Genomic DNA, 10138 nt, shown 5'->3' with positions numbered 1-10138 from the left:
ATCCCCAAGAAGACAACATGACTAATTTTGCATTTTTAGGTCATGGTTTCGGTTTGTATGTGCCCRGAATATAGACCTGTCCCTTGCTAACCTGCACTCTGCTTGGACCATACAACACGGAGAGGCGATACTAGCAATGCTGATCCCTTCCTCCCATCTCTCACTGAGAGGCAAGATATGGTATAGAAGAACTCCATCGTGACTGACATGTACAGTTTATGGCAGTCCTTTGCCAAGGCCTGGAAGTATGGGATCTTGGCATTACCCATCCTCTTGCTCCTGATGGCTCTGACAATCTTAGCTTGCCAGATGTGTCAGCTCCAGAAGTACARCAGAACTGGAAAAAATAAGTAAACATTGGGCAACACCACACAGCAGCCCCAGGAGCCTGCCTCTCTACCACCCCTTCTCTTCAGCAAGGGACGTCCGCCCTGGAGGAAACACAAGATCAGAGTATAACCGCACTAGTACCAAGAACCTCAGCCTTTATGCTTCCAAGTGCCGGTGTTTTGGTTACGGTCACACTCTGCCAAGCTGCAGGTCYAAGGTGCCCTGATCCGAGACCAGTAAAGGAGCAGTTTCCTCCTGTTACAATTAAGTTGCCCATGCGTGCAAGAAGACAAGAGGTGGGAAGCTGGGGCAGGCCAACCTCTCCTGGTTGTTACCTGTACTTTGGGCCTCGTTTCTTCACCTTACAGGAACGTACAGGCACACTATGTGCATACAGTTGTTGCGACCTTGCTTTGCCAGCGACAATACTCCAGGCAGCTGCCTCTTCACCAGTCTAGAAGTGTCGGTATGGTTTTCTCCCTCCTCTCAAGCCCATCGGTTATCTAATGCCCCCGGTGATTCCAGGCTCGCTGATGCTTCCTCACTATCAAGTTCCAGTTTCCTTCAGCCTCCTGTTACCTGTCCTCAGTAACCCTACTCTGCTTGGATGTTTTTTTTTGCTAAAAGGGGCGGGAGAGAGAGAGAAAAAAAAAAAACACTCTCCTGCTGCTCATTCCTCTTCTTCCCTTCTCAGCTGTGCAAGGGCAGACTGTGTTACTGAATGTGGCTGACCCCATTTCCCTTGCCCGGAAGCAGCAGACCTAAGTGCCACCTGAGCACAGCTTGCTAGACCGCTCTGAGCTACGTTTTTCTTGTGAGCACTTTGCAAAAGTGTCCACAAAGTGTTCTGCACCAGCAGAAAACACCAGACAGCTGGTGTCAGCACCAATGGTATGGCAACACTAACACTGGACCCTGCAGCAGGTCCCACTAGCAAGGTCATGCTGGCCACAGCACCCCTGCAGGAAGAAATGCAGGGTGAGGCCTTAGGGTGCAATGTCCTCCTATCCATGCCCCAGGTTTTCAGGGAAGAAAGTCCATCCACTACACTGGTTTTGGGAGTACCCAGTCTGAAGGCTCTACTTCCCAGAGACAGGATCCTCAGGATTTTCTTTTTAAACTCTGGACTCTCCAAAGCTTTTATCAAAACTAACAAAGAAAAAAGTCTCTTTGCAAGATTCATCATCCAGATTTCATCCTCTCCAAGCTAGAGTACTTTTTCAGCTTTTCTTTATTCCCACAGTGAAGAAATACCAGAGCAAAGGCTGTGTTAGAAGAAAAGCAAAGAAGGGCACATGGGAAAAGAAAACACTACCTTTTCTCCTTGACACTGCTAAGCAGAACAACACAGATACTAAGGCAAGTACACTATTGCTAGGGCCGTCCTCATTTTCAGAAACCTTGCGGAGGTCAGGAGATGGACTGACTGATGACTTCTTACCGTAGTTAGTAAACAAGACACAAAACCTAAGGAGTCCCTGCAGTAAGGAAACAGCACCTAAAAGGTGCTGACCCTGCTGCTGAACAGAAGAAGAAGCAAAAGCTCTTCTGCTTGCACAGAACCTCCTCATTACAGTCCACATGCACCAGGACCGCACATCCAGTCATCCTTGTTTTCCTAGCAGGACTAGGCAACCACAGAAATACATGACAAGAAAGGGTGAAGCAAAACACCAACACATCAGGTCACCAGCCAGCCCCATTGCATTGACTTTGCATATGTTGCCATCTACCCACAGTACAAGCTCGTTCAGGTAATATGCTCCAGCGTACCTCAGGCTCCCAGAGGATACTAGAAGTAGCCTATATAAATTTTGGATGACAAATTCAGACTTATACCTCTCATAAATAGGGCTGCTAGAAGATATTGCAGGTAGCTGTTCAGGCTACAAGCAGAACACAGCAGTCAGACATCACAGCATGTGACAAAGAAAGCCCTTTCACATCTATTTCTGGGTATATTTGGGACTGCTACAGAGCTTATAGAAATCAAGTTAGCAGCACAGGAAAACTAGCAGAGGGAAAATTGTTGGAAAAAAACCTCTTCCTCCAGTTTGATCAAAAGTTTGATTTCTACTTGTTCTTCCTGTATCTAGCTCTTAAATCCTTATGTAGGAAGTAGCAATGGTTGCACCTAGCTTTCCCATCCCTTCTCCTTCCTCCATGGCTGAAGAGGTCCAGTTTCTTTTCTACTTCCAGACAGCTTCTCCACTTTCCAGAGTGGATGTTATTTACAATAAAATGAATTCCTCAAGTTCCTGATGAGCTTCCTGCAGCTGCCCAGGCCTCACTACAAGAGCCAGAAACAGAGCAAAGCACAAACTGCTTCTCTACACAGCCCCACAGCAGGRGAATGCAAGAACCTGCTCAGCAACAGGAGAGAGGAATCAGCACTAAAATACCATCAGCAGCTGCTGAGTACAAATGGCTATTAAAGGGCTGCAGCTGCTCATCCCTGACTGAAAAAAAGAAGAGCTAACACCAGAAAGAAAAGCATGGTGAGAGGAGAAAAATGCTAAMAGAGAGGTCATCTTGCGTGATCAGGAGCATGGAAACAGCTGCTTCAGTGTGCTCACTCTCACTGCTGCAGCATGGCAGTGTCCAGCATGTTCATTTTCAGAGAAAATAAGAGCAAAACCATTTTCTAGTTAGTAGAAATGCCTTGATTTAAGTCAGGTGAAGGCCTGACCTGTGCTTCACCTGTGCTATATCCCCCGGCATAAATGCACCTTCATCAGTTTGTCCTCCCTCTCTCTCCCTCCCATCCTTGTTTGAATTAGATCCAGAAGTTACAAGCTGAGCTGGGCAAGCCAAACATGTGCCTTCTCTTCTCCTCCACCAGGATGGAGAACCTGAATGGTGTGAGCAGTGATTTGAATTTCCTGTGCAGCTCCCAGGGCAAACTGAAGTTCTCTCTCTTCTRCTGCAGAGAGCAATGTGAGCTGCTTTTGATAGGCTTGGAGGCCAGGAACGTGCCTAGCCAAGGCCGTGCAGAGTCTGCTGTCCGCATCTGACTGCTGAGGCAGGTCCATCCCACACCCCCAGGTTCCAGTGCATGGCCCATGAGTGGCAAAGCCAGGTGGTGAAGAACTGCAGCGGGCCAGCTTTTGGGGACAAGTTTGTCTGCTCCCTGTGGGACACCGAGGTGGAGAAGAGCATGGTGAAGCTGGAGGTGGGATGYGGCTGGCTCATGCCCAAGTTATCTCTGTGGTGTGCTAGTTCAATTAGCAGACATGGAGAATGGTGCCTTGACCACAGATGACGTATATGATGGGAAGCTCCCTCCATGCTGGCCTCTTCAGAGGTCTCCCTCTTCTACTCTCCTGAAGAAAGCAGAGTGGGTTAGTAGCTCTCTAGGCTCATTCACCAGGTCCTCTCAGAGTGCAGCCAGCAGAGATGTTGGCCTTTCAGCAACATGAATAAGACCACAATAGCCAATTACATGAGTCAGCAGCAGCCAGAAAGCCTGGAGCTCCTGAGATGCTTTGGCTTTCAAAGGGTGCCCTAATAATTTCTTGGGCATTTTATTCCTGGGCTCTGCAGTATTTACACAGTGTGATTTAATTTCCCTGAGGCACCACATAGGGTCTCTGGCTCTGTGTCTCCTTTCCTTTGACACAGGCTTTCCCTGTGCAAAACCACTTGGATGCAAGGTCTTGCAGCAAGCTATGRCACAGAGACTGAGGCCAGGGGTAAACACATGGCACTGCAGAGAATGAGTTGCCTCTCTGGGTAGAGCTGAGGGAGAGCTGGACGAGCTCTGACAGGGTGAACAGCCTATTTAGCCTAACTCTTTATTACTGTGGCTTGACTGGTTCCAAGCTGCCTCGTTCAGAGGTAGTTTGGGTCTGCCTACGTTACAATACAGCTGTACCACTAAATGCCCAGGAGTATTACACATACATCATGCCTTGGCGGYAGCTAGCTGCAAGACATCCTATAGACTGGGATGTCTTTGAAAGGTGCGGTGAGGRGACGGTAGCAAAGCCATTACTGGTGAAGTCCATGGTAGACAGACCATTTCCCAGCCAGTCGCCTCCTCTGCAGACTGTTCCCCATGAAAAATCTGTGGATGTCATAAGCTAGCAGGGAGAAAGGGCACGAAGCTGAAATCCCTGTCATTCGTGCCCTTGGCAGTGCTGTAACGCCAAGCGTAGGAGCTCTGCTGGCGGCAGAGAGAAGTGGGTCACCCAGAAATCTAGAGCTGCACTAGCAGGAGTTAGCACTGACAGACAAACCTGCAGAGTTGGTGCAAACGCACTGAGGCATTAGCTACAGATACAGAAAGCCAGGGAGAGATGGGTTTCCCTGGGAGGCATGTAACCATTTAATGGCCTTTGTCAGCTTTTGTTCCCTCCTTGGAGCAGCCAGCAATTGCCATTTCAAAAGTTGTCACTGGGCTAGAAGGATTGTACATCTGGACCTGAAYGGTGATTCTCACGTGTTGCTAAACATCTCATGACTCTTGTCAAATGTCCATTAACATTACTTCAAAGTTCATCTTATTTGGCAGTTAGTTTTCCTATCTCAGTTTATTTACTCTTCATTCACTTTTTGCACGGCACCTTCACTAGCAAAACTACTTGGCAAGTTTATCAAAGCAAACCACTACAGCAAAGCAGCAGAAGGACATGGGTAGCTGCAATGACAGGGCAGGAGCACAGTACACAGAGGAGAGATGCACACACAGAGCAAGAGATGGAAGGAGAAATGGAGACAGAGCTGAGAAAGAACACGGGAGCAAGAGCCGTAAGCTGTTGAAGTGGTTTCATGCTGCTCTCTTGAAGACTCCAGCTAGATTCACACACTGACATTGAGTTACAGGATCCAAGTGTGAAGAAMTGACAGCAATAATTTTTTCCCCTGTCAGGAAGCAGTTTAAAAAGGTTTCATTTCAAAATTAAAACGTGCCTGCATACAACATGCACGCACAGCAATGGCCACACACCCAGACCATACTGCCAAGACTGATGGCAAACAACAAAGCCCAAGAGCTCAAAGCACAYGCAGAAAGGCTGCATGCTAGAGAGCAAAATGGGGGGGGGGAACTGCAGGATTGACATGGAGAGGGGAATGAAACCATGTGTGAGCACCCACAGTAAAAGCCCAAAGCTGTCATAAAACAAGTGCAGGCAGCTGCCAAAGGCAAGCCCTTGTGCAAAAGCCCACCTGCTCCTCAGGCTATTGCTGGGAAGGATTCAGACCTTGTACGGAGGAAAGGATCAGAGGTAGTGTGGCCTTCACACAGCCTGTCCAAATTGGGCTGAGAAAGGAGACTGAGTGAGATACCATTACTTAATGTTCAGTTAGCTAAATATCAGAGGATGGTAGGGGGTAAGCAGAGATGAAAGAGCAGCAGAAGAGTTGCTTCAGGTGATACCAACAAAAGAAAGCATCTGAACTTTATTTCTCAGCATAGGCCTGCTTTGCTATCATGACAGCCCAATCCTGACTCTCGAGAGCATAGTGACCACTGATGAGAAGGTAAATGCATGGAAATGGGCCTTAGAGCAGGAGTGCCCCTTGGAGGAGGTTTAGCTGTGGTCCATGTGGATGCCCCTGTGACACAGCACCATCCTGCACCTCTTGCTCTGTGGACACACAGGTTCCCTCTCTTCCACAGGTCCAATGCTTCAACAGATACTCCAGAAATGCTACGCTGGGGGAAGTCAAAGTTGCCCTGAGAGACCTAAAGGCCCCCAAAGCCTGGTTTTATGCAAAGATCTGCAGAAGAGTACAAAGGTAGTGACTCTATTACATGGCCTTAAACAGTATGTCCAAATAGTGGCTGAGGGGAAGGGGGGGGATGTTAAGACACGGATGTTAATACAGCCATCTCACAGTTTTATTAATGAAAAATTCCTGCCCTGCATCCTTGGGGACTGTCTGTGAACTTGGATAAGTTTAATTTCAGAYCTGTCTTTCATAGATAGGCAACATAGCAAAGGCTACAACCTCAACCTCTGGGGTTGAGGCCCTCTAGAAAAATACTGCAGTGCTGTAAGAATTAATACTTCAGTAACATGCGAATTAGTACAGAGGCACTTGGATGTAATCTATATCATACTGCCTCAACTCTCACTCCCCCCAGGAACCAGGGATGGCTTAAAGCCTCTTCTTTTTACAGGCCGAAAGCAGCTTGTTTGATTAACCCTGTAAAGTAATGGGTAAGTACTGATATGGTGTGGGCAAAACACTGGCAAAGCAGCATGGATTTGATAGGGTTCAAAACTCAGAACAGATCCACTCATCCAGATAACCCAGCTAAAAGGGAACAGGAGCTATTCCATTCCTGCCTTGGGGGAAAAGGAAACTACAGTGCAGAACAAAGAAAGGACTGCTGCTGGCAATTGTTACAAAGTTAACAAGACTGAATTCAGTCTCAGGAATGCTGGAAAGTCAGATACGGCCAGAATGTGGTAACAGTCCTGCAGTCTCTGTCGCTGAGGTGCCAGGGCTCTGAGGGGCTGCCGAAAGGGTGCCGTGAGGCCTTGGTGGCTGCAGAGGCTGTTGTGCTGGACGTCCGCTCACTACGTGCCCCTGTGCCTTTCGCAGGATGTTGTGGGAGAAATGCTGGTGTCCCGTCTCACAGAGGATAGAAGCTGGACTGCTCAAGGCAAAAACTGCACCCGCTTGCGCACTGCAAATAAGAGTAAAGGTTTTATTTCCCCTGCTGCTCCACTCTGTGTTCTGCTGTCTGCTACCTTAATCCCTCATGGGGAGGTGTTTGAGAGAAAAGCAGCATGCTTGTAACACCTCCAGCACTGGCAGAAAGCTGCTACTGAATCAAACCACCTGAGTCCACCTAGTGCTTGTCTCTGCAAGTAGACGAAGTAGGAAAGCGCATAGAACCAGGGCAGGCATAAATGAGACTTCCCCTCTGTGCTCACCCTGCCTCCAACGAGATGTGGCTCAGAGATTTCCCAAGCCGGCTTCTCTGTATATTTCGAAATTCTCAATGGATTTCTCCTGCTTGCACTCATCCAGTCTCYTCTCAAACTCCTGTAACCATTTAGCATCCCCAGCACCCTGTGGCAGGAAGTCTTGCAGCCGAACTACACTCCTGTGAAGAATCACCTCCTTTTGTCAGCGTTCAACGTGCCACCTCCGTCAGCTGCTTGTAGTTCTTAAGCGACTGATACATGCATGGGAGCATGCAGCCCTCAGCTCTTTTCAACAAGGTGGCCATCTGATGTTAGATCTCACAGGTTTTAACACGAGAACTGCTTCCACTGACCCAGCACACTAATGAAATGCTCAGCCATTTCTCTCAGGTGGCACCTTCCCCTCCTCTTCCCTTCATCATAGGACTTGAATCCCATTTCTGCAGAAAGCCAGAAACAGGACTTCAGTACAGTCCTGTTAACCCCAGTATAGAGCCAATTTGCTTTTCTTCCTGAGGTTTCCMTGTGGTGGGAACTGTGTGGAGAGACTACAGCACACCTTGGGAATGCAGCCAGTGCACTGCTATCATCTTTCAAGCTGTGCCGATGAAACTGTCTTTTGAGGCCATGGACACTTGAAAGCAGCTTTAGAGATGCTCTGCATTGCAGATAAGCTGAGGAGAAGTCCCTTGCCTTGAGAAAACTGAGGCAGAACCACCTTCTGCAACCTAATATCTGATGTTGATAGCCAGCACAACCCCTCCCCTCCCCCGCTTCCAGTTTTGGGTCCTTGTCTTATGCAGGTTTCTCTTCTGCACCAACCAGCTAGTTGCAGAAACAGAGGGAGGGGGATGATCTGGCAATTTGCTTTCTGTAGTGCTTAGCAGGTGAGAAGATGGGCAACCCTTTCCTTTGCCTCTCTTTGTGTCCTGCTCTCCCGTTTGTATTTCCACACACCTGTTTTCCCTTGGGACTGGAAGAAGCACAGCAGATTTTGATATTCTTGAGCTTTTCTCTCCCAGGCTGAACTCTTCCCACAGCCCTTCATGCTCAAAATATCTCTCACCTTTTCCTCTAGAGCTATAGTTTTCCACTGCACTAATTAAATGAAGGCAAAGCAATTTGCAAAGGCTCCTCTGCATTGTTTCCTTCCGAGCTTTGACACAGGTATTGGATTTASCACAAGCACCCACAGGACTAATGAGAATAAATCCTTTCCTCCATCAAAAGCCCTGTTTCTACTTACTTCAGAGAGGCTTTCACAGCAGGGACTACTCTGAAGTATACATACCCCCCTTAATAAATCATGCCTTATMATCATATGATGGTAAGAACTGCCTAAGTCCTATTACCTACACACCTACAAAGATGGGGTTGCCTAGGTCAGGCAGTCTGAATTCCAGCAGTACTGAAGCCAACACAAGCTTTGTTACTAATGCTGAGAACTACAGAGTTAACATATTTTGCTCTAATCAACACCCAGCCCATTCCCAGTATGGCTAACTCATAAGCTAGCTTCTGTGATAAAATGCCAACATTTGAAGTGTCCAGCTCTGGGACAGATRTTGATGCCCCAGAGCCCCCCTCACATTTCATTTTTCCTCTTTCTCTTTCCCTATCACAGATGTATAGGCAAGGATAGATGTTTCCTGCAGACACCACAGACCCCCTGAAATCCAGGCTGCAGGTTCACACACCACTCGTCATTTTCAGTAAGACTTTCCTGTTCCACATGACCAAGCCTACAGCATGGGACTGCACAGTCCTTGTCTCCATCTATGAAGTGGACTCCGACCCAGGCACCTCATAGCACAGGCCAAGCGACACGGCTGACCACTGGGACCTCGTGATAAAGTCCATCCAGCAGCCCACAGCTGAATGGCATCCTCTGCTCATTTAGAGGGGAGGAMTTCTGTAGCAGTTCCATGTAGTGGATCTGGTCAGGTTTTCCTACCCAGAGACAAGATCAGCAGAGCTCACAGTGGGTATATCTAAGAGACAGGTTGTAGCCTGAAATTCTTGTTAAGATATGAATAGAAGTAATAATCTTTTAGTCTCCTTTGGCTTTCCCCTACTCCTTGCTGCTGCTCCTGGTAGGAAAAGGGTTCTCCGTCTTTGCCGAGCACACTGTTGTCTTTAATATAGCAGCAGGAGTTTCAGGAGAGCCTGGGGCTGGAGAATATTTATACCTGCAGCAGGAGACAGTGCCTATTCTGAAGTGCTTACTGCTTTAAGTAGACAAGAAGAAAAAGGAGATGGGAAAGAAGAGGAGTCAATGCCCATATTTACAGAACACAGAGGCATGAAAATATTAATTGATTTGTCCAAGATCAAACCAGGAATGAAGCCAGGAGTTCGAACTTCTATTAAAATCTTTTATGGCCTCTCTGGCACCTCAAAGAGCCTTCACCATTCTTTCACTAGTAGCTTTACAGAGTTGGCTTATTGCCACATCTGAGTTTCTTATGGAAAGAGTGAAAACAGAGGTCCCCCCAGGGCTCTTGGAGTGAAGCTGTTTTGGTCTTGGCACCACTGTGCTTGCACGGACACAGGCTTCAGCTGATGGGATGCTAATGGGAAAGTACCACCCATCTGTGTTTGGAAATGTCAGCTGCGGACTCTCATTAGCAGTACAGTCATGTCAAAAATAAACACAGACACCTCTCCCCACACAGCAGATACATAAAGCAGCRCTGACCTTGTCAGTGAGCTCAGGGCCTTGCTGACGTGCAGGCAGCATGCATTCGCTCACCTTCGTACACCAGCAGCAGCAGGGCTTTTCATACAGCTCCTGTAGCTGGGAAGCTGCCATCTATACTTCAGATGATTGTGGCTCATCTTTGGTAAATGTATATATGGCCASGGCTCCTCAGATTTAGTGTTTAATTTGGGGCTAATGACCGCTTGTAAATAAGCACCTCCCT

General features: G+C 47.8%; 1 pseudogene; it reads left to right on the top strand.

Annotated features, from left to right (window-relative positions):
• Nucleotides 1-207: 207 nt before the first annotated feature.
• LOC146599546 (uncharacterized) lies at nt 208-7461 on the top strand (annotated as a pseudogene).
• Nucleotides 7462-10138: the final 2677 nt, after the last annotated feature.

This window comes from Rhea americana, unplaced genomic scaffold, assembly GCF_003343005.1.
Source record: "Rhea americana isolate MKP2758 unplaced genomic scaffold, rheAme1 scaffold_139, whole genome shotgun sequence".
In the NCBI taxonomy this organism is placed as follows: domain Eukaryota; kingdom Metazoa; phylum Chordata; class Aves; order Rheiformes; family Rheidae; genus Rhea; species Rhea americana.
Note: the sequence above shows the minus strand (reverse complement) of the source record. Positions and strands in the feature narration are given on the sequence as shown.